General features: G+C 42.7%; 1 protein-coding gene across 6 annotated transcripts in view; it reads right to left on the bottom strand.

The window, feature by feature from the left end:
• Positions 1 to 24,162, bottom strand: part of OSBPL3 (oxysterol binding protein like 3) — a 205,294-nt gene that overhangs the window by 101,117 nt on the left and 80,015 nt on the right. The window lies entirely within an intron of this gene.

The raw sequence follows: 24,162 nt of genomic DNA, 5'->3' as shown, positions 1-24,162 counted from the left end.
CAAGAGCCTGTCATCCACATGGCTCAGAATAAAATGGAGAAAAAGAGAACGAAAGAAAGAAAAAGATAAAATAAAATGAAATGAAATGAAATAAAATAAAGTTATTAAAATAAAAAATAATTATTAAAAAAATTTGAAAAGTAATAAAAAAAAAGAAAGAAAGAAGAGAGCAACCAAAGCAAAAAACAAATCCACCAATGATAACAAGTGCTAAAAACTATACTAAAAGAAAGAAGAAAAATAAACAAACAGGACCCTAGGACAAATGGTAAACACAAAGCTATACAGTCAAAATCACACACAGAAGCATAAACATACACACTCACAAAAAGAGAAAAAAGGAAAAAATATATATATATATCATTGCTCCCAAAGTCCACCTCCTCAGTTTGGGATGATTCGTTGTCTATTCAGGTATTCCACAGATGCAGGGTAAATCATGTTGATTGTGGAGATTTAATCCGCTGCTCCTGAGGCTGCTGGGAGAGATTTCCCTTTCTCTTCTTCGTTCGCACAGTTCCCGGGATTCAGCTTTGTATTTGGCCCTGCCTCTGCGTGTAGGTCGCCTGAGGGCATCTGTTCTTCGCTCAGACAGTTTGGGTTTAAAGGAGCAGCTGTTTCGGGGGCTCTGGCTCACTCAGGCCGGGGGCGAGGGCGGGGCACGATGCGGGGTGAGCCTGCGGCGGCAGAGGCTGGCAGGACGTTGCACCGGCCTGAGGCGGGCCGTGCGTTCTCCCGGGGGAAGTTGTCCCCGGATCGCGGGACCCTGGCCGTGGCGGGCTGCACAGGCTCCCAGGAGGGGAGGTGTGCAGAGTGACCTGTGCTCGCACACAGGCTTCTTAGTGGCTGCAGTAGCAGCCTTAGTGTCTCATGCCCGTCTCTGGTGTCCACACTGATAGCTGCGGCTCATGCCCGTCTCTGGAGCTCGTTTAGGCGGCGCTGTTAATCCCGTCTCCTCACGCACCAGGAAACAAAGAGGCAAGAAAAAGTCTCTTGCCTCTTCAGCAGGTCCAGACTTTTTCCCGGACTCCCTCTCTGCTAGCCGTGGCGCACTAGCCCCTTTCACGCTGTGTTCACACCGCCAACCGCAGTCTTCTCCCTGGGATCTGACCAAAGCCCGAGCCTCAGCTCCCAGCCCCGCCCGCCCCGGCGGGTGAGCAGACAAGCCTCTTGGACTGGTGAGTGCTGGTCAGCACCGATCCTCTGTGCGGGAATCTCTCCGCTTTGCCCTCCGCACCCCCGTTGCTGTGCTCTCCTCCGCGGCTCCGAAGCTTCCCCCTTCCGCCACCCACTGTCTCCGCCCGCGAAGGGGCTTCCTAGTGTGTGGAAACCTTTCCTCCTTTACAGCTCCCTCCCCCTGCTGCAGGTCCCGTCCCTATTCTTTTGTCTCTGTTTATTCTTTTTTCTTTTGCCCTACACAGGTACGTGGGGAGTTTCTTGCCTTTTGGGAGGTCTGAGGTCTTCTGCCAGCGTTCAGTAGGTGTTTTGTAGTTGTTCCACGTGTAGATGTATTTCTGATGTATTTGTGAGGAGGAAGGTGATCTCCGCATCTTACTCTTCTGCCATCTTGAAGCTCCCCACAAGTGAACAAATCTTAAGTGTACAGACAACTCTATGAAAGTTTACATTTTTCATTTGCAAATACTGACATAACCACCATATGGATTAAGAAACAGAGCAGTTGCAGGCTCCCCAGAAGGCTCCTCCACCCCCTGGCCATTGATCTGCCTGGTGGGGAGCTGGTCCTTCTGCTCCTGCAAGTACTTGTCAATGTGCCCCAGGGACAGAGAGCTGCGACCTCCCTGAGCTTTCAGGAACAGAAAGTATGACTGCTCTTGCGCCTTCTGCCTAATACAAGTGTTTGTTGCACAGCAGAACTCACTCTGGGACCTGCTCTCACTTAACAACCCACCTGGTAGCCAAATCTAACAGGGATAAGAAGCTTGATGCATTTAGGTCAATTCAAAAATGCTCTTCTTGGGCCACTGAGATGAGCTGGGTCCTCTCTCACCACTGTCACCCACCTGGAGAAACAGTAGGGTCAGGCCCAGGTGAAAATGGGGCTCTAGTTACAAGTCCAATGGGCATAAGATGTGCAAACATATGCCATCCTGAGGCTCAGTTAGGGAAGAGAGAACTCGTATTTCTACCAAGAATGGGGAAGAATAAAAGACCAAGGCATTGCCAAACATTTGGCAACAAAGACTATTTTAAGACCTATTTTGGAAATTTTCACTAAGAATACACAGTTTGGGAAAAGACACAAAGAAGACATACACATCAAGACCTATGTGCCTTCATGAAAAGATGGTCAACATCGCTAATTATTAGAGAAATGCAAATCAAAACTACAATGAGGTATCACCTCACACTGGTCAGAATGGCCATCATTAAAAAGTTACAAATAACAAATGCTGGAGAGGGTGTGGAGCAAAGGGAACCCTCCTACACCGTTAGTGGGACTGTAAACTGATGCAGCCACTATGGAAAACAGCATGGAGGTTTCTCAAAAAACTAAAAATAGAAGTACCATATGATCTAGCAATCCCACTCCTGGGCATATATCCAGACAAAACTATAATTCAAAAAGATACATGCACCGCTGTTTATAACAGCACTATTCACAATAGCCACGACATGGAAAGAACCAAAATGTCCATCAACAGAGGAATGGATAAAGAAGATGTGGTACATATGTACAATGGAATATTACTCAGCCAACAACAAAAAAATGAAATAATGCCATTTGCAGCTACATGGATGCAACTAGAGATTGTCATACTAAGTGAAGTAAGTCAGAAAGAGAAAGACAAACATCATATGATATTGCTTTTATATGGAATCTAAAATATGGCACAAATGAACGTATCTACGCAACAGAAACAGACTCACAGACGTAGAGAGCAGACATGGTTGCCAACGTGGTGGGGGAGGGATGGACTGGGAGTTTGGGGTTAGTAGATACAAACTATTACATGCAGAATGGATGGACGACAAGGTCCTACTGTATAGCACAGGGACCTATGTTCAATACCCTGGGATAAACCATAATGGAAAATAATATAAAAAAGAATGTATATACGTGTAAAACTGAGTCACTTTGCTGCACAGCAGAAATTAACACAACATTGTAAATCAACTATACTTCAATTAAAAAAAAAAATTTTTAAAGACCTATGTGCCTTGGAAGGAGCAAGACTTAGGTTTGAACTGGCGCTCCTTAATTACAAACTCTGTGCACCTTGACAAATATATTAACCTCTCCAATCTTGAGGGTTTTGTTTTTTTGTTTTTTATGTAGGAAATGGGGAATTGTGAGGATTAAATGAGAAAATGAGGATAAAAGTCCTGCCTTAAAGGGAGTAGACACTCAACAGATCTTACTTCCATTTCCTCCTCTCCCGGCTTCCTGAAAGTGGCGTACACACCAAAGATAAGATCCTCTACTCCTCTTGCAACCAAAAACAAATAAGCACTCTACAGAATTTTGAAACATTTTTGTCTTTAAATATATTAACATTTTCCAAAATCCATAACACAAGTGTGAACAGATTTTTTAATTGTCAAAGCAGCATGCTTACTTTGGGACAAGACATAAATGCAGAAAGATTAAAACCGTATCATTCACTGCCATTGGCTGCCCAAAAATGCAACTTAATATTAACTTGTAGGTTTGAAACAGCAGCATATAACATAGCTATTTATTGATCTGTTAGGCCTGGGGGTCTGCACTCATACGCTCAGTCATGTTTTGCTTGAGAAACAGGTTTTGCTTCCAGCCTTGGAAACAACTCACATGAAGACCAGAGAGCATACAGTTCCCATTAGTTTAAAATTTCCCAGTAAGATATGTCAACTAAAGAAGGTCCCTTGCCACCCAGTTCAAGGATTAGCCACTGCAGTCATTGACCTTCAACACACGTTGAAAGGATTTTGGAACAGAAATAGGAATGAGTTACTCTGTGCTCTGGGAAAACTGGCAGAACAGGCCTTCAGATAGTTAGATATTTTATGCACTCAGTTTCTTGCATCTTCCCATAATTAGAAAAGTACTAAAACCATTCACTAAGACATATGTTCCTCGTGACTGGCAGTAACTTTGTACCAAGATGTGTGCTTGACTGCATGTACCCCATCTCCAAAATCACATACCTACTGACCTGTCCCCCTAGCTCTTCAAAGCAGCTCCTCAGAGCTATCTGAGAGGCTGTCTCCCAGGCTACAGTCCTCAGTAAGCCCCCAAATAAAACTGCAACTCATAGCTTTCACGTTGTGCGTTTTTAATTCAGTCAACAAATATATAGGTAAATTATGTACTGAGGGGCTTCCCCGGTGGCGCAGTGGTTAAGAATACACCTGCCAATGCAGGGGGCAAGGGTTCGAGCCCTGGTCCAGGAAGATCCCACATGCCGCGGAGCAACTAAGCCCGTGCACCACAACTACTGAACCTGCGCTCTAGAGCCCGTGAGCCACAGCTACTGAAGCCTGCATGCCTAGAGCCCGTGCTCTGCAACAAGAGAAGCCACCGTGATGAGAAGCCCGTGCACCACAATGAAGAGTAGCCCCTGCTCACCGCAACTAGAGAAAGCCCACGCACAGCAACCAAGACCCAACGCAGCCAAAAATAAAATAAATAAATTTATTTAAAAAAAAATTATGTGCTGAATTAACATGAAAATATGTATAATGGAATAACCATTTCTGGTCTTCTTTGGTAAAGGAAAATTATTCAAATCCTCGATATACATCTTTTTGGAAATGATGCCCTCTGAAACACCTTGATTTCCAAAATGTTACATGATCAAAAGTAGGGCTTTGGTTATTTGGCTATAAGCTCCAAAATGATCAGAGGTTTCTGGAAGCTAGTTCTAACCCTGATGCCCTTGGACAGCTGGTCCTGGCCCTCTGTGTGAAATGCTGGCCAATCTGCGTTAACAATCTGGACGGCTGGCCTGATCCTGGGGCTCTGACATCTGACTGTTCCTGGGGGATGAGTATTGAGGCTCAGAGGTAAATGATTCCCCACCCCCTCTCCCCTATGGGCAAACATAAACTATTTGCTGTTGTATTCTCTCCCCTCTGGGAAGACAGGGGTCAAGAGGCCTAAAGATTCAAATGCTTACTCTGTCACACTGAAACAGAATATCCATTTCTACCCCCTTATGATCCATGCAAAGGGTGTTACATGCCCTTTGCAATCCATTTCTTCAGAGAGGAACAAGTTATTGCTCAGAGTTCAATCCAGCAACAGAAATGTATGGGAACACAGACTTGAAGTGTGGCGGCTTCCATGAGACAAACAACTTGACAGTGACACCAGATTGTAAGTTTTGCTCAAACCATTTATTTGCCACCACTGAGTAAACAGAATAAAAAGCCCAAAAATACTAGTCAGTCATTGCACAGAATCATAGAACCTCAGAGTGAATTCTAGCCCAACTTCTCATCCAAAGCAAGAATCCCTTCGGTAAATTGCTAGGTCATCCCTGCTTGACCATTTCCTATGTCAGAAACAGGGCAACCCATGTCATTTTTTGTTAAAGGTGTTTTTTTTGTTTGTTTGTTTTTTTGCGGTACGCGGGCCTCTCACTGTTGTGGCCTCTCCCGTTGGAGAGCACAGGCCCAGCGGCCATGGCTCACGGGCCTAGCCGCTCCGCGGCATGTGGGATCTTCCCGGACCGGGGCACGAACCCGTGTCCCCTGCATCGGCAGCCGGACTCTCAACCACTGCGCCACCAGGGAAGCCCCTAAAGGTGGTTTTTCACTTAGAGTTGAACTTTGTCTCACTAGGACACATGGGTCCTAGATCTGCCCTCCGTCACTACAGAGAACAAGATGAACCACTTCTTCCACCATAACCTGCATCGGAACTACCATCACTGCCACCTCCCACCCAGCAAATCTTTTCTTCTCCAGACCAAACAGTCACATTTTTCATCAGACATTTCTTATTTGATCCTCATAATCACAGACATCCAACTCTGATTACACTTCGATTTGTCTATACTTCCCTGAAAACAGTGCCCAGATCTAAAGACAAGCTCCAGGTGTGGTCTGGGGATAGCAGGAAAGAAGGAAGCAATCCCCTTCCTTGCCTTATACACAGTGCAGCTGTTATTATTGCCTCAGTTTGTCCTAGCTTTGGGAACACACACACCTCTTTCTAGCACTCACTGCCCTTACATCTAGGACTCTGATGTACATCTAGGATTCTGATGTGGTAGGAATTGTGAAGAAGCTGAGTTTCCTTCTTTCTGAGCAGGAAATTAGCTGAAATTCAGGACTTGATGGTCCTCTGTTATTACTGAATTACCTCATATTAGTTTTGACCCATGATTCCAGCCTGTCAAGATATTTCTGGGGAGTGACTGTCATTCTATGTGTTTGGCTGACTTTTCCTTTGTTTGCGGCATTCAGAGACTGCATAGGCATGTGAATTCTGTCCTCACCCAAGTAAATCATACAGGGAGATTTACTAAGAAGAGTGTCAAGGGCACTGAGGTTTTCTCCATAGCTCAATGATAATTTGTTCATTACTTAGCATTTCCGGGAACAAATCTGCCAACCCACTGCAAATCCCCATAACCATACAGTCATGTCTAATTTCTCCAAGTGTCCAGATCCACCTTCTTCAAAGTCTCATGGATCCTTGTTGAAAAGGCAGATTTTGGAAGCTCCAAAACCTTCTTTTATTATTCTAGGCCTGTGGTTTTCAAAAAGTGGTCCTCAGACCAGCAGCATCAACATTACCTGGGAGCTTGTTAGAAATGCAAATTCTCAGACCCCACCCCAGACTTGTGGAGTCCGGAACTGAGAGTGGGGCCCAATAATCCATTTTTAACAAGTTCTTCAGGTGACCTGATGCACAGGTTTAAGGACCACTGCCATAGGTGAATACTTTATCTGGGCATAGAACCTTGAGGCATCTGGTATACCTTCCATCAGGGAATTGGAGTAGACCCTGAGCTCTTTTCTAAGGAAGATGCTGTCCCACTTCTTAGCTTCTCCTTTAAGCCACAGATGGCAAATGCCAGATACATGGGCTTCCAGTCCCCGTTCCCATGCTTAATTATCACAGCAAGTTTTCTCTAACAGCTTTCCAGAAAACTAGAAGACAGTTGGCTGGACAGATCCTACCCTGCCAAGGTCCACATGGGTGTGGTGGGGCAGGTGGAGGTCTAGGCATCCCCTCCTCCTGATCAGGAGCCAGGATTTCACAAGACATTCACAAGAGTCACCACCTATGGATCTATCCTTGATTCTCAACACAAAGCATCAACCCTCCAGGCTCTTACCAAACATTATAACCTTGAACATTGTACTGTCCGGACTTTATAGAGCAAGGGATCTCAACTCTGACTGAACATTAGAATTATGTGGGGAACTTTCTAAAATGCTGATGACCAAGCCTAGATCTATCACGTTGGAACCTGAGGTGGGGTCAGGATTTGAAAGTCCTAAAACATCCACAGGTGATTCTGATGTGGAAATAGGGTTGAGAGCCACCAGCAAATGATCCAGAAATATAAGATATATGTATACCTAGCCCAAGTCAGATCATCAGATGGACGAGCTGATGGAACTGCACTGTTCTGATCTAGGAAGAACCGCTTTCCCCGCACTGTCCTCTGGACTTAATGCCCTTGACCTTCAATGAAAGAGATTTCATGTGTGTGTGTGTGTGTGTGTGTGTGTGTGTGTATAAATAACTAACCCACCAACCCACCTGAGGATATTGGGAAATTCTGTAGAGTAGTGTAATAATTAAGACTATAAGCTCTGGATTCAAACGGCCTGCGTTCAAAGCCAGCCTTACTAGGTGGCTTTAGGCAAGTTTTCAGCTTCTCTAATCCTCAGAGTTTCATCTGACAGATGGCAATAATTAAAGGATTGCCCCAAAGGGGTTGCTGAGGCGATTCAATGAGCTAATCGTATAAAAGCACAGAAAAGGTGACAGGGTAGTCATCTCTAGATGAGTTCGTACAGAATGTTGTGGTCACTGTCCTGCCAACATCACAGTGGCTGCTTTTCCCTTTTAATCAGAAAAATTAAAAGGATATATACAAATATCCATATTCCTACCACCCCAAATTAATAGGTCTCCATCCATATTTATATAAATATATCTATCATTTTTCTGACTTTTAAAAAATTTTGCATAATAAATAGTATCATAGCATACATTTCTTTCTGCAACTGGCTTATTTTCACCCAAAATTATTACACACACATACACACATATACACTAGTTCATTCCTACCACATAGTTCCATGGTATGTCTCTGCCTTGTTTAACGTATTCTTCCTTTAGGTTGTTTCTGATTCTTTGTGCTTAAAAACAGTGCTGCAGGATCTGCTTCTTGTGACGCTGTGGCCTGATTTTTTAAAATAACTGGAATTGCCGTATCATGAGGTAGAACTAGTTTTAGTTTCACCAGATATTCCAAATTGCTCCTCCAAATGGCCAAACCAATCAATTCATACAAGACAAAGGTTGCTTTACAGGACTTTTATAAGCAAATATTCAGGTCTCAGTATCAGAGTGCCTCTCCTAAGTGACTGTCTTGTTCTTGGCTTTCAGACACTGAGAATTTGTATATGAGAGCATATCCCGTTTTGTCTGGGGCACCAGGATGGATGAGTCAGATTCATGGCGGTACTGCTGGTAAACCTCAGTGGCAGAAGATGAGCCCTTCCGTGTGCCTGGCTTACCTTTATTGTCCCTGAGCTTCAATTCTCTCAACTACTCACTATTTCCCGTGTAGTGTGTGTATTCTTGGAAACCACTTCAAAGACTTGGTGAAATAAGACGATGTTTAAATAAATTATCTTTTTTTTTAAGCTAGAAAGTTGTACAAGCTGCTGCTGGGCTGTTGGCAAGATGTTCTGACAGCGGGTAGTTTTCTACTTAGCTTCCTACTGTAGGCTGCCTTCCATTGTATCTACCTGGGTGAGCCCTAGCCTCCAACTGCCTCAAACATCCTTAGAACAAGCGAGAGGGAGGGAGGGACAGACACAAATACTAACCCCAGCACACAGAATCAGAAAGCAGCATGTCAGTGAAGAAAGGAGACGGAAGATTGGGAGAGACCCCCAAGGAGCTTACTAGTAGCCTTTCAGAAGTTTACAGATGGACATTCAGAGCTGGCAGGATTTCTAGGAGGCAGCACTTGCAGGCAGATGTGGAGAAGGAGGTACAGGTGATTTCCAAATGATTATTATGAAAATTCCATGCTCCACACCTAAACACATCCTACTCTTCACCAGAAGAGAAGCCATTGACTTAGACCTTAATTTTCCACCTTGTTCACAAGGGTATCACGAGACAGATTCCTTATCAAATACTTCAAACAGACTTTTCAGAAGTCTGACATCTTAAAAAATGGGAAGAGCTTGCTATGCATAAACACTCTCGTCTTGCAATACCGGCTGGCTGCCTTGATGCCCAGGGCTTGGCTCCAAAGTTGAGCCCCTACTCTTGGTCACATGGGCTCCGCTTTGAGCACTTACACCCACACCCCATAGCACAGATGTCCCTCGAGACAGTGGCTTTTGCTGCTGGCTCGACTTCATCAGGCTGTGTCCTCCTCACCAGCTACCATATTCTCACTAAACATTCTGTATCCCATTGATGGTTCCCAATGTTGAAGATCTCACCTATTCTTCCCCCCCTGCCAGCCCTCCTGAGACAAGTTCCCAAGCTAGGGATGATTCTCCCCCCAATCCTCAGGTGTCAACTAATAGAAATAAGATCTACTGTGTCTGTGGTATTTCTATGACCGAGTAACCTAAACACAAGGGGAAACTAGAGAAATTCAGCATGCTTTGTCTTAAGCGAACCCAGACTGGCTCCTTTTCTAATGTGAACTGTTCACCTCTTTAGTAACAGTACATTCAAGAATTCTGCAGTGGATGGACAGAACTCACCTATATGGAGTGTGATTTTTTTACCCCTGGATGCTTGTCAGAGTGTCCTAAGGGGTGGCATAAAGTCCTTATACCACTGTTATCATGAACTTCGGGGGTGGGATCTGGCAGCAGTATTTTTAAGGGCTCCCCAATAGATTTCAATGTGCACCCAGGGTTGAGAATCGCCGGTCTAGAGTTTTCTGAAATTTCCTTTCTCTTTCTAATAATCTTGACAGCACCTGCCTGTCCTTAGGCTTGGGATCGCTTTCATCCGGCACAGTTTACTCTCAGAGGTCCTGTGCAGACTGAAGTAATTCAGCCCCCTGGTGTGCTCTGCGCTGAACTGGCACCAGAACCTGTTTAGCGGAGACAGGTACGTGGTTCCCACCCCTTCACCTGTCTAAGGTTCCACTTCCCTCTCCTCTGCGTGTATTCAGTTCTTTTCAGTTAGTACTTCTCCTTTAGGGAAAAAAAAAAAAAAAAAAAAAAAAAGATGGGAAACAAGTAGAATTGGAACAATTCTTCTGACTCCTGATGTTTTGAGCAGAGAAAATTTCCACACCCAGAAGATTATCTTTTACTTATTCATGTAGTTCTGGATACACATTTGCAAAGCTGTTTTATAGGTTTTAACCACCTTCGGCAAGTCTCAGCTCATTCCTGACGTTAGTTCTGCAGACTTTCTTCTATCATGTTTGTGTAACACTTAATACTTACTAAAGTTCTTCCTAACTTGAAAGTGTGGCTTACCAGCTCCTCTTTCTCCCTCCCAGTTAATACATAGGCGTTTACCGGTGTTTTTCCCTCCATCCACCTCTCTCTATGAGCCTTAGCTCTTGATCATCTTACCCACGCCCATACCTCCTAGTACAATAGCTTTCTACTCACTCTGCTGTCCTCACCCTCCTCCAGCCCACAGCCTGGTGGATGGCCCCTAGATTTATCACTAGAACAGGAAGCCTACTGCTTACTTCAAGAGCAAACCTATCGCTCCCTCATGCTGATAACCTGTGCTGACTGCCCTGACTCTGATTAAGACAACCAGCCCTCTCCAGGTCCACCCCAACTTTCTCTCCCAGATCCCCCAATACAGCAGATCCTACCTCTGTCCTGACACTCATCTCCTCACCCCAAAACTTGTTTTCTGTTCTTCCACACCTACAACCAGCAATCCATTTTAGGTGCCCATTAGGGGGTCTCCACTTTTTCTTTCCCATCACTTCAATCTACTCTACATTTCCTGGCCCAGTTCATCTTTCCAAAAAGATTCCAGTGTCTCTCTTCTACTCCAAATTCCCACTGGTCACTGAACTTCGTTAAAAATCCTAAGCCCTTCACAACGCAGTTAAATTTAAATGGCTTCGGACTCTGGTTCTATCTACCACTTACTGTGTGTTACTGAACTTCTGAGTTGTTTCCTCATCTGAAAAGACGGTCAATTGACAGTACTCAGTTTTTGTGAAGACTGACTGAAATAATACAGGTCACACACTCAGCACAGTACTTGGCAGACATCAGTCAATTATATTGCAGCTGTTATTACTCAAACCTCAACTCTAAAAACTCACATATACATATCTTACATTGTACACTCTACTGCAGTCACGTCACTCTGCCTTGGTCCTTGCTGGTTCTTCTCTGCAAAGCACCCTCTAACACGATGCCTCTCCTCCAGCTGTGGAAATTCCGTCCACCCTCCAAAGAGCATTGCAAGCGTCATCTGCTCCATGAAACCCTTTCTGAAACCACCCTGACCCCTGGTTTTGTTTCTCTTCTGAACCCCTGCTTTACTTTTGTGCCTCAAAGTATGTCAGAAGTTGCCCACATTTTGAGGTTACTCTTTGTAACCTTACCACTAGACGTTAGGTCTACATCACGCTCAGTGACTGCATTTTACTCATCTTTACCTTCTTGTGGGAAAGCAACTTAAAGATTAGTAGTAACGATTGTTAAGCCAGACTGAATATCCTTCATTAACCTGAGTTAACAGGGAAAAAGTCCTCTGTGTAAGCACATTGATCTATTTCCAAGGAGCCATCCTCCTTCCCTCTTCACTGGAATTATTTGGGATTACATGTGTATTTCAGAACATTTTAAGTATCCCTTCCTTTTGAAGTCTCCTTACCATTTTCTTTGGCCACAAGAGAGATCATTTCTTTCTTTTCTCTGAACTGTTTGAAATGTTTCTAGTGTCCATAGCTATGCCCAAAGCGTGCTTCTTTAGGGATTTCATCACTTTATATCACTGGACAATGCTTTTTGTTGGGTCAGAAAGAAATCCAGAGATATCCTTCCTTGCATTATTTTCTCAGTCTTTTTAAAAATGAAATGATCGGCAAAACAAATCAAGAGTTTATAAGAGATTAGCAGAATAAAACTGCCAGTGGGTTTTATCAGCACATTTGGCATCCCTTCCAGAGTTACAGTCTCTGGGGAGAAAGCATCATCTGTAACCAGTCTGGCAATCCATAATATTGACCCTACTACAACATACTTTCTGTGGTTTCTCTCTCCCCACCCCCCTTACCTAGAAATTTACCTTTAGGCCTGGATTTCCAAAGGCCTGCTTCTTTAAAGCAAAATATTCCCTTCAGGGCTTCCCTGGTGGCGCAGTGGTTGAGAATCTGCCTGCCAATGCAGGGGACACGGGTTCGAGTCCTGGTCTGGGAGGATCCCACATGCCGCGGAGCAACTAGGCCCGTGAGCCACAACTACTGAGCCTGCGCATCTGGAGCCTGTGCTCCGCAACAAGAGAGGCCGCAATAGTGAGAGGCCCACGCACCGCGATGATGAGTGGTCCCCGCTTGCCACAACTAGAGAAAGCCCTCGCACAGAAACGAAGACCCAACACAGCAAAAATTAATTAATTAATTAATAAACTCCTACCCCCAACATCTTAAAGAAAAAAAAATTCCCTTCTAGAATCATATTTTCGTCATGAGAACCATCCTAACGTTCTTGGTGAGACAAATTGGATGATCAAATCTATGCCCCACTTTTAATGTTTACTTTGCTTAGTCCTCATAAGCTGCACGATGGCAAACAGCTACAGGTATTACTATAAACTCCCTGCTTCCCAGGTGTTTTTAAATGAATTACTGAAGTTCTCCTCCTTGGCTACTGGTCTTCTCTTTGCTATGTGTATTGTTCTCTATCCAATCAAGTTTCAATGGTTTTTCCTTCCCATCAAATTTCAGTTGAACTCTCTTGATCAGGTTAGCAGATCTCTTGCCAAACACACTTGTCCTCAGAGACGCCAAGAGTCTTCCCCGCACACCAAACCCTGTTCGTCAACACTATCTGTGCGACAGTTATTTGCACACTTTCTGCATCCTCTTCCAGCTCGTGGTCTACCTTCCCCAGAAAGGTAGAAATACCGCACGTCCCCCTGGAGGTCTTCAGTTTCCTACCATGACATCATAGCACCAGAGATACATTTGTGGTTTCTTTTTAGTGTATTTTTATGCAAACCAATGAACAGGGTGATGGTTTGTAGATCTGATATTTTGGCAGCTTATCATGTATAAGCTTGTTGTATAACCTTGGCTTGTTGTTCACCACTATCCATTTTCCTTCCTTTAATCACAGAACTCTCAAGTTTAGTTGGGCACGAGCTCATCTAATTAGAGGCTACATTTCCAGCCTTCTTTGCAACTTGGTGGGGACCAATGAGATGTGAGTAGAAGTTGTGCTAAAATGATGTGCACATCCCCTGTCCTTTCCCCATTCCTGAGGACTGAGAGATAGCAACAAGTAGACCCAGAAATGAAAGCCACTGGTTGAAGATGTCAGTGTCACTGTACAAGCCCAGGAATAACCATATCTGGACAGTTACATGAGAGAGAAATAAACTTCAATCTTGTTACAGCCACTTAATGTGGGGGTCTCTCAGTTACAGAGATTTAGTGCAAATAATAAAGGCCCTAAGAAGGTAGCAGGTCTTACAATCAGGAATCTTGGGTCACCTCTGTACCCTTCAACAGGAAGCTGCCAACCATCTCTTCAATGGTCAGCTTGCTGGGCCCAGAAACAGGAACCCTTGAACCATTGGCAGTAAGAATCCTCACTGTTTGAAAAAGCAAAGAAAGCTACTGTTTCCAAGTTCCAGGAGTGTATTAGCTCCTATAACAACCCCCTATTCTTCCGTAGGCCTTACGGTAGAGATCCACCCTCAAATCATTTCACCTTCTCCAGCAGGACGGGCCCCCTGTATGTTGCATGTGTCACCCACGTGGTCCTGAGAGCCACTCTAGAGTAGGAGCGCTGAATGTTCTGGGTGGAGAGGGACGAGTCCACAGGGCATATGCCCATCCCTCCCTTCTTGAATATGGTAAAATCAGAAACGGGCTGAGTTTGCTTCTCCTTCTGCAGTTTAGCCACCCTGACTTGTCTCTAGAGGAAGAACCACTGATGGACAAAGGTGGGCTAATAAAGGAAGCTATAGTGAAAGACAAGAGTGAAAGAGAATAACTACGCTGATGACAATTCAACTCAATTCATATCGATTAAGTCCCTATCAAGTGTCCACAGCTGTGCTAACCCTAAATGATAGAAACAGGTGACAACTAAGCAGTAGTTTAATCCAAGGAGTAAACTGCTCTGATCAAGGAGATAAGATGTGTGTAGATGAAATGAGTCAGAACACGGTTCAGGGTGGGCTACCTAGTAGGTTTGGTGGACAGTCACAGGGAAGAGTTCAGGGGGGCTGAAGCTGTAAGCTTTGAAAGAAGTGGCCTGAGGGGAGCCTTAAAGATGTGGACAGGACTTGACTAGGTAGAGAGGAATGTGGAGGGCGGGGAGGGCACCTCACACAATATTTCCCAAGCCTGGCTATATGACAGGATCACCCTGGGGAGCGTCTACAAAATACCAAAGTGTGGCCCCACTCCATACCAAGTCATCCAGATGCTCTGGGATGAGGCCTGGGCAAGCTCCCCAGGTGACTGTGATGAGACACGAGGGTTGAGAACCACTTCCTAATCTTGTATCCAGAAATGATAGATTTACTCCACAAAACTTCCCTCTTTCATTTTAGCATTTAATTTCATTTTAGTATCTAATGCCAGACCTATGTCTACTGCATCTAATTTGTACCAAATTAAAATGCAGAGCAGGATGTGACTTAGTTTAAAGGGTAAGAAGAGAGAGCGCCACCCAAAAACTTAAAATAACATCTTGTGGTTTGAATTTTATCAGTGGGTGTTGCGATCCTCCCTTAACTGACAACTGCTGGCGGAAGCAGGGCAGATTTTAACAATTGGCAACCACAGACGGCATTTCATTACTGATCTAAAGAGACTATCCATTGAGTCACTGTAAAATGTGAATGTGATTTCTTAAAACTTCTCTATCTCCCATAAAAATCTACTAAAGTCTTTTCAGCAATGGAAACATTAAGCTAACAATGAATAATGCTCCATCAGCGGTACCTGAATGCTCTCAAATAACAAGAAACGAAATACCTAGTGGTTGTGGTTAAGGTATCAGATATACACGCTTCAAGTTGTTTGTCTCCTTAACTAAAAATAACCCTAGGACTGAACCCTAGCTAAGCTTCAAACAAATTCTATAAAAGAATTCCCCGATATATATTCAGGGAATATTGCCAGGGCAATAGTAAACAATCCCTTGTAAGAGGCCCAAAAGAAAGCAACAAGTCAGTAACTTAGCAAATGTAGGTGGAAAGGAAAAAGGACACAGGGAGCTTTCCTCTCCTAGGGGATGGACTACTGCAAGAAAATGAGCATGAGACACTTTAAACCAGTACAAACTGAAAAACAGTTATAAGGAGAAACAGAATGAAAAGGCAGAGAAAACAGGTTTAAAAAAAAAAAATGAAGTGGTTATTGGTAGACTAAAGCTAAAAAGGCAAGAAAAAGGTAAGAGCAACTCTGCCACTAGTGCTAACCATTCATGGCTGTTTTTTCCCTCCAGTAGAGCATGCAGGTCAGAAGCAATTTGAAGATTGCGTCTAACTCTTGCTTTGTTTTTCAATTTCCTACAACTAGCATGGAGCCTGGCATGTGGCAGGTTATTTATCAAATTGATGCTCAACATCCAAAAAACAGAACAACCCAATTCAAAAATGGGCAGAAGACCTGAACAGACATTTTTCTAAAGAAGTCATGCAGATGGCCAACAGGCACATGAAAAGATGCTCAACCTCATTAATCATCAAAGAAATGTAAATCGAAACTACAATGAGGCATCACCTCACACCTGTCAGAATGGCTATCACCAAAAAGAACACAAATAACAAATGTTGGTGAGGATGTGGAGAAAAGGGAACCTTCATGCACTGTTGGTGGGAATGTAAATTGGTGCAGCCACTGTGGAAAACAGTATGGAGGTTTCTCAAAAAACTCACTACAGAACTACCATATGACCTAGCAATTCCACTCCTGGGTATATATCTGAAAAAAACAAAAACACTAATTTGAAAAGATACATGCACCCCAATGTTCATAGCAGCGTTATTTACAATTACCAAGATATGGAAGCAACCTCAGTGTCTATCAACAGATGAATCAATAAAGAAGAGGTTTTATATATATATATATATACACACACACACACACACACACACACACACACACAATGGAATACTACTCAGCCGTAAAAAAAAAAAGAATGAAATTTTGCCATTTGCAACTACATGGATGGACTTAGAGGGTATTATGCTAAGTGAAACAAGTCAGACAGAGAAAGATAAATACCATATGAATATCACTTATATGTAGAATCTAAAAAATAAAACCAGTGAATATAACAAAAAAGAAACAGACTCACAGGTATAGAGAACGAGTGGTTACCAGTGGGGAGAGGGAAAGAAGGAGGGGAAAGAAAGAGGTAAGGTATTAGGAGGTATAAACTACTATATATAAAATAAATAAGCTGCAAGGATATACTGTACAACACAGAGAATATAGCCAATATTTTATAACTATAAATGGAGTATAATGTTTAAAAATTGTGAATCACTATGTTGTATACCTTAAGCTTATATAATATTCTACATCAACTATACCTCAATAAATAAATAAATATAAAAACAAAACCAAATTGATGGCCTGTGTCCCCTTCCCCTTCCACTAGCTTCTAGAAGATTTTATCTCAGAAACAGGAAAATAAATACTCTAAAGTATCCATTTATGAAACTGAAAAAAATTTGTAGAAAGATGGATCCTAATTGTTTAGGAGTTTGTATCTAATGAGAATGTAACAAAAAAGTCATAAGTAACAGAAATTACAAATAAGAAAATCTAAGTCAAAAGTGAGAGGTAAATTATCAGAACTCTAGCTGGATTCCATCAGGCTAATATTTGAAATAATTTTCAGCAACCAGGACTCTGCTCTTCACTCAATTCCCCTATTTGTGTATTCATTGTAGATATCAGTTGAACGAGGGGGGTTAGCACATCTGAGGGTGTTTCAACACACCATTCTGTATTTAGACAGCATCTGTCATCAAAGAAGTCCCAGTGCTATGCAAATGGCAACTCCCCCACCTCACACCCAGAGGACGCCAGCAAGGCAATATGGAGAGCAGTGCTTCATCATTTGAGTTGGAGCAGAATGATTGAAAGCAGGAGGGAGGGAGAAAAGACAGGAGGGCGCTCATTAAGGCTGTAATGAACCCTGAATGATCATGAAATAAAACTGCAGCATGTGAACTAGAGCTAGCCAACAGAACTCTGGGTGCTATCTGACACTGCAGCCTCTAGCCACATGTGGCCGGTAGCTACCATATCAGGCGTCACAGCTTTAGACCACACCATTCTAAGCCACTTATTTTCTCCCTTCTTTCCCTAAGCGCAAAGTGAGAGCACCTCGGGAATTTCTGCCTCCTGAAATCCTCCAGCTGTGCTCTCGCTCTTACCAACTCTGGAAAAGTCAATGGCTGGCAGACGGCTGAGTCATCACTGGTATGGTGGCCAAACTGAAATGTATTCAGTCATCTGGGAAAGTTTCTTCCCCACTCCTTCCACTGTTTGGGGACAATGAATTAAAGAGTGAAAGAGGCTACTAGTTTTCTACATGAGGGGAGCAGGGATTTTTAGTAATAAGCCCAACTGAAACTTCCAGGTACTTCAAACTGTGTCAGTACAGAGATTAGCTTCTCCAACAGACAGCTCCAATGCAAAACCACTAGGAATGTTATGAAAAGATATGTGAAGTTCACGTGTCATTTAGGAATGGCTTATAATGGCTGCTCAGTTTAAAGACAAGGGTCTGTGACGTGAAGCACAAGATCATATTTCAGAACAAAAAGAAGTATTTTCAATTCAAACGATTATCAGATGCCAATTTTTTTAGTAGATGAACATATTTACCACTTTCTGCTATCTTCAGATGGCAAAAAAAACTCCATCTTCAGCCAACCAGGTGCCTTTTCACAGAGAGTGGGGAGGAAGGGGGAGAGCCTTTCAAAAGGGTTCCTGCGCAATTTGCAAAGTCCTAGAAACAGCTCCACAAAGCTGCCCAGTAGTTATCTTTTGGCCTGCAGGAAAAAGCTGTTGTTACTTTGGTGAGGAAATGAGAAATCCACTGAGAAAACAGCCAATTTCCCAACATTCAAGTGTTTCCATAATCTGATATTCGATTACCAGCTCAAATGTATTGCCCAATGTAATTCCACCATTTCAGGCAAACAGATACTCTTAAGAGTTCCCCATTCAAAACAGGCATTCTCATAAATCGCTAATAAAATATAGATCAGTATAACCTCTTTAGGAGGCAATTTGGCAATAGAAAAGTTGTCTCTCAAAAATAAAGGCAATAAGCAACAATTCCCAAAGATAAAACAACTCAGGAAATATGGCTTCCAAAAGCCTTCGCCAAAAAACCCTTAATGATGATGAACCCCATCAAATGTTAAATTATCAAGAATGACAAAGCCATGGAAAAAAGACCAATGGTTAACAGTGCATTGATTGGGGTTAAATAAGTGGGGGAATAACCAGGGGAAGTAGAGCTACTAAGTGTTAAAAGTATAAATCCTAGGGCTTCCCTGGTGGCGCAGTGGTTGGGGGTCCGCCTGCCGATGCGGGGGACGTGGGTTCGTGCCCCGGTCCGGGAGGATCCCACATGCCGCGGAGCGGCTGGGCCTGTGAGCCATGGCCGCTGAGCCTGTGCTCCGGAACGGGAGAGGCCGCAACAGTGAGAGGCCCGCGTACCGCAAAAAAAATAAATAAATAAAAGTATAAATCCTAACAAAATGAAAATAAAACAAACGACAAACATCTGATATCAGGGGAGGGTTGCTGGGCAAGAGTCAGATTGTTTATTACATCTTTACAGCTTGCCCAACCCATTCTCACTCCCAGGCCCTCAGAGGTTTTCATCTCTCCTCTGAATTTAGAGAACTAATCCTCTTTGGATAAAGAATAACTTTTCCACAGACTAGCCATTTTTTCCTTTTGTTAAATTCAAGTAAGATCAAATAAGATATTTTACTTTTAAACCTATGTTTAGCTTGAGCTCAGTCTTAGACAATTATTTCTGCCCCTCATTTATCTCTCTCTCCCTCTATGCATCCCTCCCATTATATGTACAGAGCCAAGCCTGAAATTAATGTTAACATTGGTTAGTTTATGGTTGAGATTTTTGCTTAATATTTTAATTTCTCCTTTGAGCTTTTTGTTTGTTTGTTTTGCTTGATCTTTAAAAGTGAGGAACACATATCATTGAAATAAAGGTAAAATAGTAATTACTTTTCTGATTTGTATGGTTCATTTTCCTAAAATGGTCACCTGATCTGTGCTTCTCTTATTTCCCTGACACTCACCAATCTCAGATTCTGACTCAAATACCCTCACCAGTCCTCTTCAGCCTCTGACCCTCCTTTCTCTGGCTGTGCTTCAGTTTTTAGAGGAACATTACGCTTCAGCATGAGAGAACTGTCCTTTGTCATACCTCCCCACAGTCGACAGGGCAAGGTAATGCGGGCCTCCCAAGAACGTGGAAAGTGTAGATAAGAAAAACAGCAGGTCTGGGGTCTTTTAACTGGAGGTGTGAATGGAAACTACTGACACTGGGAATCCCAACTGTGCTATCGTTACACATCAGTGGTGACACACCAACACACACAAACTGGATTTACTGGAAGTGAAGGCAGGTATACCACTAAGACCTCTTCCAATACCTAGACAGGTTTTTTCTTTTCTTTTCTTTTCTTCTTTCTTTCTTTCTTTCTTTCCTTTCTTTCTCTTCTTTTCTTTCCTTCCTTCCTTTTCTCTTTCCTTCCTTCTTTCTTTTCTTTCTTTCCTTCTTTCTCTTTTCTTTCTTTCCTTCCTTCCTTTTCTCTTTCCTTCCTTCTTTCTTTTCTTTCTTTCCTTCTTTCTTCCTTTTTCTTTCTTTCTCTTTCCTTCCTTCTTCCCTCCCTCCCTCCCTTCCTTCTTATCTATCCATACATCCTTCTCTCTCTCTATTTCTCTCACTCTCCCACACACACACTCTCTCCTTCTCTTTCTCTCTCTGCCCTCCCTCCACCTTAAAAGAAACCCTTCCTCCTCTTAAAGGAAAGTCAAATAAACAAAGTCTATTGGGTGACTTGGAGGAAGAAGGAGAGAGGGTGTTTGGGTTGAGGGAGGGAAGATGGAAGAGCCATTAGGAGCATAGGGTAGCTGCATCCACATTTGTAATTGGATACAGTCTGCTCTACCACAGAACTCCAAGAATGCATTCCAGGCATGACAAGCTTATCTGACAACTCAGAACAAGGTAGCTGTTCACGTTTTTGTTTATTCCATAGCAAAAGTCAGTGGTCTTGTTTGGTATGGGTCCTCCTCCTCCTGCCTCTTCCTGTCCTCTATCTTTTAAAAGGTGTATCAGAGCAAAAGCTGCAGAAATCAAATTTTACCAGTTCAATAGATCACGGCTCATCAGGTACCACACAGACCAAGCTAAACAAGTAACATATTAAAAAAAAGTCAGATCCTGAAAGGTAGGGTATTTTATAAGTTATCTATACATATATGCAATGTTTCAGGAGTTTGATTTTAGCTTCTAATTTAAGCTTTCACTTTTTTGACAAGTGAGACAAAAGACACAGCTTCTATGTAATATACCAGCAGTCATGACCCTTCCTAGAAACAGCAGCTCAAAAAGACTAAGAAATCAAATTTCATGACTGAAAAATAAAGTTGTTATCCTGGGTCATAATTATTCAAAATGTGCTCTGCCAAGTAACAGTCTCACAGGGCTGTCTGTGGGAGAAGAAGCAGGTCCTCACAGACCGGTCCCCTTGGGAAACACTGCTCCTATATTCCCTCCTGAAGACACAGTGTAATATGTATTGGCACATTGAAGGTTCTGAGAGGTCCTGCGGTTAAAACAAGCAAACTACGATAAAAGCCAAATGGGTTAACTTTGTTCAACCCATTCCAAACCTTTCTGACTATGGTATCTATTCTCTGAGGTAATACTTCGACATTCCTTCAGCCTGATGATCCAGTCTAGCTTGAAAGCTCAATTATCCTATGAATCCATGAACTGAACTGAACTCTTAACCTTTAAAGGCTGGTTTATCTGTCACACAGATAATAGCCTAACACACACAGGCACCATTTCTTGGCTATGAATCAGATTCATAACAGCCAGTAGTAACATTTGGATACCCTTTGCTTAAAGTTTCATGTCTAGACTTGAGAAGTCTAGAGAATCACGAAACACCATGATTGTTGCATAAAAACCATAAGCAATGTTCAGAGACTGGGAACGTGCTTCCCTATTTGACCCAATCTTCCCTAAAAGTCCCTCCCTGGTCTCTCATTATTACTTATCGTCCTCCAAACCCAACTTCCCCACTCCCCTTCCTCCTTGCTTTCTGTAGTTTACTACGCAGACTCGATGCTTCCCATTTCAGTCTGAAATTACCCTGAAGAGAAAACATCTGCATAGGAAGTCCAACATCATTTGGAGGAAAGAAGTACCACCCCAGGGAATGACATTCTCGGTTAACTGGACAAAGTACTCAAAGAAATCTTGGGGAAAAGATCTCAGAAATTACTCACACAAGTGTTGTGCAGGACTACCTAAACACGTATCTCCTCTCAATGTGCACTATATTTACCCAAGTACACAAGAAATGGGATCAACATTTAGTATTCACTTAACAGATGTATATTCATCACTTACTATTGGTTAGGCACAATTCTAGGCATTGGAGATAAAGCAGTGAAGAAAGTCGCAAACACTACACTAGAAACAACACCACAGAACAGACTAGCAAATTCAGTAATACCAATCCATATGATGACTTTGGGGAAAACAATTTCTAAATGGAAGAAGGCTGACTTTAAGAATTCAGAACCGGGCTTCCCTGGTGGCACAGTGGTTGAGAGTCTGCCTGCCGATGCAGGGGACACAGGTTCGTGCCCCGGTCCGGGAAGATCCCACATGCCGCAGAGCGGCTGGGCCCATGAGCCATGGCCGTTGAGCCTGCGCGTCCGGAGCCTGTGCTCCACAACGGGAGAGGCCACAACAGTGAGAGGCCCACATACCACAAAAAAAAAAAAAAAGAATTCAGAACCATCTTACAAGGTACAAGGAAAGTTTCTGCATCCATGAGGATGTGGGAAAGGCAACAGATATTTATTTTCTATCTATCATTTCTCAGGCATCATGCTAGATACTTTTATAAATTTTACATTTTTTAATTCTCAGGACTATCCTCTGACTTAGGTCCTAAGCTTTATATTATAGTTAGAAAAATGAGACAGAGCTAGTGGTCAAACTTTTGTAATCGACCTGACTCCAAATCCATACCTTTTATACAAGAATAGTGAGGTTAGACCTGAAACTGAATTCATGGCTACTTCAAAGTTACATTTCTAATGTGACCTCATGATGGCAGAGAAAAGATATCTCAAAGTACGTGAGGTAGAAGAGTAAATATCAACATCACATCAAAAAATTATCTTCATGGGGCTTCCCTGGTGGCGCAGTGGTTGGGAGTCCGCCTGCCGATGCGGAGGACACGGGTTCGTGCCCCGGTCCGGGAGGATCCCACATGCCGTGGAGCAGCTGGGCCCATGAGCCATGGCCACTGAGCCTGCACATCTGGAGCCTGTGCTCCGCAACGGGAGAGGCCACAACAGTGAGAGGCCCGCGTACCGCAAAAAAAAAAAAAAAAAAATTATCTTCACAAATTTGTTGAACTCACACCTCCCAATTTTAAAACTAACTACAAAGCTACAGGAATCAAGACAGTGTTTACTGGCAGAAAGATAAACATATAGCTAAAAGGAGGGAAGTAAGAATGCAGAAATTAAACTCTCACTCTTATGGTCAATTCATTTTGACAAAGGTACCAAGACGATTTAGTGGGGGAAAGAAGAGTCTTTTCAACAAATGGTGCTGGGAAAAGGAGATATTCATATGCAAAAGGATGAAGTTGGACCCTACTTCATACTACATACAAAAATTCACCCAAAATTGACCAAAGTCCTAAATGTAAAAGCTAAGACTATAAAACCTTTAAAAGAAAACACAGGGGTAAATTTTCCTGATCTTGGATTAGGTCAGAGTCTCAGATATGACACCTAAAGCAAAAGCAACAAAGAAAAAAAAAATAGTAAGTTGGACTTTATTACAATTAAAAACTTTATGCTTCAAAGGATAAAATTAAGAGAAAGAAAAGACAAGCCAAGAACAGGAGAAAATACTTGCAAATCATATAGTTGATATGGGTCTATTATTTAGAGTATAGAAATAATTCTTACAACCCAACAATGAAAAAATAACCCAATTTTTTAAGCGGGCAAAGAGCTTGAATAGACATTTCTCCAAGGAAGACACACAGGTGGTCAATAAGCAGATGAAAAAACATGCTTAACATCATTAACCATGAAAGAAATGCAAACCAAAATTACAAAAAAAAAAAAAAGAGAACCGCCTGGAGGGGTGGGATAGGGAGGGTGGGAGGGAGGGAGACTCAAGAGGGAAGAGATATGGGAACATATGTATATGTATAACTGATTCACTTTGTTATAAAGGAGAAACTAACACACCATTGTAAAGCAGTTATACGCCAATAAAAAAATAAATTAAAAAAAAAAAGATAGAGAGAGAAGCAAACAAAAAGGCAGACAATAACAGTGGTTAGCAAGGATGTTGAGAAATTGAAACTTTCATGCTCTTTGGTAGCTATGTATACTTTGAAAAACAGTCTGTCAGTTCCTCAAAATATTAATCGTAGTTCCCATATGAGGCAGCAATACCACTCCTAGGTATATAACCAAGAAACTTGAA

Source organism: Delphinapterus leucas, chromosome 9 (assembly GCF_059928025.1).
Source record: "Delphinapterus leucas isolate spDelLeu-1000000601 "Yukka" chromosome 9, BTC_Dleu_Yukka2, whole genome shotgun sequence".
Classification (NCBI taxonomy): domain Eukaryota; kingdom Metazoa; phylum Chordata; class Mammalia; order Artiodactyla; family Monodontidae; genus Delphinapterus; species Delphinapterus leucas.
The sequence above is the reverse complement of the archived record's forward strand: the minus strand, read 5'-3'. Positions and strand labels throughout refer to the sequence as shown.